This window comes from Pollachius pollachius (assembly GCF_949987615.1).
Source record: "Pollachius pollachius genome assembly, chromosome: 17".
In the NCBI taxonomy this organism is placed as follows: domain Eukaryota; kingdom Metazoa; phylum Chordata; class Actinopteri; order Gadiformes; family Gadidae; genus Pollachius; species Pollachius pollachius.
Genome location: NC_136950.1, coordinates 5,080,916 through 5,085,915, shown reverse-complemented (window position 1 = coordinate 5,085,915; position 5,000 = coordinate 5,080,916).

Below are 5,000 nucleotides of genomic sequence, written 5' to 3'. Positions count from 1 at the left end.
GTGTACAATCGCTACCCCTCCACTCATCTGACTGAGAGGCACAAGACATGTTTACTGCCGAGCGTGGTATTGAACGGTCCATCCCAATTCACGGGTCCATGTGTCTCTAATCAGAAAGATAGCACCGCCGATGAAGGAGAGAGAGGAAAGGAGAATTCTCCGTAGTTTGGGTCAAGGTCACACCTTACAGTAGCAGATGTTGCTTAATCCGCATTAAAGCAGCCAGACCTTAATCAACCTGCTCACTTCTGTCCATCATTCCTCTCCTATACCTCCTGTCACAGACTGTGAGTACAATGACAGAGGTACTAACCTGACTCCACAGCCGAAAGGTACAAGGTTCGATTCCCCAATCTCTGGGAGATGTGCCTAACCCCTCCCTACTCCTTAACAACACGCATCTGAATCCAATGTCGATGTCTGGTTCAAGCATCATACCAGATCATTAATTAGTAAATCATGTATGTATCCACAGATGATCCCTAAAATAACAGTTTTTGTTTAAACAAGGGGCACTGCTGAAGTCAAACCAGCCGCGCTGAGACGGAGACAGGGGGGGAGGGGGGCGTCAATGAGGTTAAGCTGTAGTACTCTCTGTATTGTTGTCGCGGTAACACGGCAAACAGACATGATCCCATACTACTGTGGAGAGGATAGGGGGATCCTACATGACTGTGATGTTCCACGCGTTGTCCTGCTCCGTGTCGTATGATCAGGGTTTTTGAAGGAAAACTTTGAGAGAGGAGCGAGGTTGTGGCGGGGGGCCTGGCTGGGGTGGGGTGGAGACATATCTGTTCTGAGCAGAGTGTCTGACGGGATTCCAGGATAGGGAGGAACGAGAAGCAGATGTGTCATGAAGGAAAGTTGGTCAGTTTCCCACACTGCAGAACGTGATGTTCAGGAGCAACTCACCCACTCTCCCTCTAACTGTCTCGCTCTTTCTCTCTCCATCTCTCTGCCTCTCTCTCTTTCTTCTTTCTTTCGTTCTTGTGTTCTGGTACACGGCACTGATTTGTAGGAACCTTAGGACCACCTTTCTCTCCCCCCTCCCCACCCCGTCTCCTTCAAGGGAAAAACACGAGTCATGAGCAGTTGTGTGTTTGTGTGTGTGTGTGTGTGTGTGCGTGCGTGCGTGCGTGTGTGTGCGACGTGTTCCTTGTCTCTCCCTGCCTCTCTTCCTGCTCCTCTGCAGCTGTGTGTGTGTGTGTGTGTGTCGGTGTGTGAGTGTGTGTGTACTGCCTGCGCTGTACTCTGTCTCAGGGAGGAACGTGTTCTGGTACAGCTGAGGAGCAAGAGCTACGCTCTGCAGCCCCCCCCCTCTCTGAGCCAGCGTGAACTAGCAGGACCTTCCGCCCAGGCCCCGCCTCTTGGGCATTGTGGGAGTTCACAGGGGTAGGTGAAGGGGAGGGAGGGAGACAGGGAGAGAGAGGGCGAGAGAGGAAGGGAGAGGCAGGGAGGGGAGCAAGAGCCCTGGCTCCATGTGTGCTTGTGTGTCACAGTGTAAGTGCACGTTTCACACGTGTGACCGCTGAAGAGGCAGGACCCCCACCCCACCCCCGCTCTAAAGCTGCTTCCCAGGGGCTTAGGAGCAGCGGCGGCGGCGGCGGCGGCGGCGGCGGCGGCGGCGACGGCAGCAGCTAAAGCGCAGGATGCTAGCGAAGGAGGAGGTTGGCTTGTCCTCACCATCAGATGAGGTCAAAGTGGAGCCGGGCGGTGGAGCTCTGTGGGCTGGCTACTACTTTACCCCGCGGCTCACACATGACAGCAGCGCAGCGGCTACGCTGCAGCCGGCCCCCGCTACAGCCAGCAGGTCCTACAGACCTGCGGAAAGTAGACAGCTATGATCAATGAGGGCAGCCAGGGTTCTGATTAATCCAGCAGTGGTCGAGAGAGAGAGAGAGAGAGAGAGAGAGAGAAGAGAGAGAGAGAGAGAGAGAGAGAGAGAGAGAGAGAGAGAGAGAGAGAGAGAGAGAGAGAGAGAGAGAGAGAAAAATACTTGGCATGCAATGCAGGGTTATTTAAAGCAAAAGCACAAGCATCATGCAGTAGTCACATCTTATTTGCATATATTTGAAATTTGGCTGCGATCAATTCAGAATGCCTCACTCTGCGAACAGGGTGAACTATCCTCTGACACACTTTTACTTTGATACCGGATGATTCATAGCTCAAGAGATATCATTTAAAAGAACACGGACACACAAACAGTACAGAACAGTCACACACCCACACACAAGCATGCACGTACAAACACGCACACACTCACACATATCCACACACAGTCAATTCCACAACGTTTTGTACACTGCTGCTGATATCTCACAGAGCTGTCTGCTCTATATGCAAACACACATGCACGCATGCATGCACAACCTTTAACACACACACACACACACACACACAAGCATGTGCACGCACACATACACATTTTCACACAGACATACAAACTCCCTCTCTCTCTCTCTCTCTCTCTCTCTCTCTCTCTCTCTCTCTCTCTCTCTCTCTCTCTCTCTCTCTCTCTCTCTCTCTCTCCATTTAGAACTGGTCCAGTTTGAATGCTGGAATATCTGGTTTCCTGTGTGTGTGTGTGTGTGTGTGTGTGTGTGTGTGTGTGTGTGGGTGTGTGACCACGGTGTGTGTAGCCACATAGCTACTTCTTTGTTCCTCCCCGTCTGCAGACATCACAGCACTGCATCACGGCTCTGCTGCTCTCCACATAGCCTCCTGTCACAACCCCCATCACCCACCCCACCCCCATCACCCACCCCACCCCCATCACCCACCCCACCCCCATCACCCACCCCACCCCCATCACCCACCCGATGCCGGAGTCACGGCGGCGGCTGGGTGGAGAGAGAGGGCGAGCGCCAGCCCCTAGCGCCTGTTGCCAGGGCGATAATTATCTCAAGGGAGTTTTAAAAGCGCGTGTCTGTCCGTCTGTTTGTATGTGTGTGTGTTTCTGTGTCTGTGTGTGTCTCTGTGTTTCTGTGTGTCTGCGTGTGTGCGGTCGTCTTCGTCGGTTCGTGTGTGTGTGTGTGTGTTTGTGTGCGATTGGGGGATAATTGGTAACGTATGAATAACAGAACTTACTAAAAGTGTATAATGAGATTGTTTGGTCAGTGGCCAAGGCGCTGCCTTGCCTTGCCTGCCCTCCACACCCCCACCCCACCTCTCCACACCGTACCAAACCACCCCCGTTCCTGTCCGGGACATCCACCCACACTCCCCCCCGCCTCCACACCTCCTGGTGGGGTTCATTCATGGTTTGGACGCGGAGAGAACCTGTGAAAGTGTGGGGCTGCTGTTGCTTCTGCGCATTCCTCCAGGCCGCGGAACCCCCAGCTGACCCTACAGGGCCGGCAACACAGGCAGGGCCGGGGGGGGAGGAGGGGGGGAGGAGAGGGGGAGGAGAGGGAATAGGGGAGATATAGGGAGAGAGAGAGCGATAGGAGTAGGAAAGAGGGGAGCAAAGGAGGGAGGGAGGAATAGAGGAGGAGGTGGAGGGATACTAAGGGCAATTTCGAAATGCAAGAAACAAAAGGTCCAAAAGTGGTCCGGCCCATCATGAGTGTGGACGGACACATAACATAAACATCAGCAGCAGAACATTTTGGCGGGAAGAAGTGGTTGTGAAGGGGGGTGAGGCTGGGGTAGGGAAAGAGAGAAGGGTGAAAAGCAATGGCGGTTCTACACGGGGGCCAACGGGGGCCAGTGCCCCTATAGACATGTCCCTCCCCCTGTGGCCCCCGCGTGATGACCAATTAAAATAATTATGATTTTACTTATTTTACGGAACTAATTTGACTCAACGTTTTACACGGGGAACTTAGAGCGGCTTAACCCAAACACCGCGCTGCTGCTGCTCGGTGAATGAGAGCTCAGCGACTACTCTCGGACAAAGGAGCCACGATCTCTCCTGTTGCAGGAGTCGAAACTAGGCAAAACAATTTCATTTCGTAAGTGACTTGTTGTTCTTGCACATAACCGTGTTACTATAGTTCCTCACATTGATGATGAAATTAAGTTTGTGAATGTCTGGTCTCGATATATTTAGAAACAAAATCCTATCTAAGCAAACTCATCGAAACAGAAGCGAGTATCTAAATGTCAGTATCCTTGCTAGGTCTAGGCTACACAATGTTGTGATGTCAACCACGTATTTCCACCGTTTTGGCTGGTGCATTGGGATAACAAATACATTTGAGTGAAGAGTAGAAGGCTATCTGCCCGTGTTAAGTAGAGAGCGATGGTTATGCAACGAAATCGATTGCATGCCCCTACGTTTTTCTTCTTCTAATAAGAGCTATCATGAAATGAGGAAAGAACAGTAGAACAGGGAAGTTTCCTTTGAGCTCTTTAGACAAGATTGTTGTAACCCTTCTGTAAGCTCAGCCTCTTAGGAACACACGTTCTCCACACTGAAACTGATAAAATAAATAGGAAATGGCCCATTGTTTTTTTCCACATTGACACACTGTATCTTGTACCCTGTACTGTGTTTTTATTTTTAATTTTTTATGGCCCTACCTCTCTTGCACGCTTGTACAAAACAAATGTTTATATGATTTTGATGATTTAGGGCATAAGCTCCATCAATTTAAGAGTTTGACAGAAAAATACAGACTGGTGAAGTTATAAACTCTTGTACAGATTAAATGGTTGATGATGGTTGAAGTAAAATAAAGTTTATAATCTTTAAATATAATTTTGTACCTTTTTTTTTGTGGCCCTCTGGTTAAACAGTGGCCCCTCCTTTGCCCCCCTAGTAAAATGTGTCTGGAAGCGCCGCTGGTGAATAGGCCTCTTTCAGTTCTGTGTGCCTTTTTTTTCTCTTTCCCTGTGTCTCCCTCCGTCGCCAAGCCATACACTGCTTCTGTTCTAGCTGGCTGCTTCTCCCGCTGCAACGTAACGCCCATGAATGCTCGCTAGTCCTTCCTCATCTGCACCGTCTGGAGGGGGGGGGGGGACTCTGTGACTCCGTGGGTTTGACCGCAGGCCAG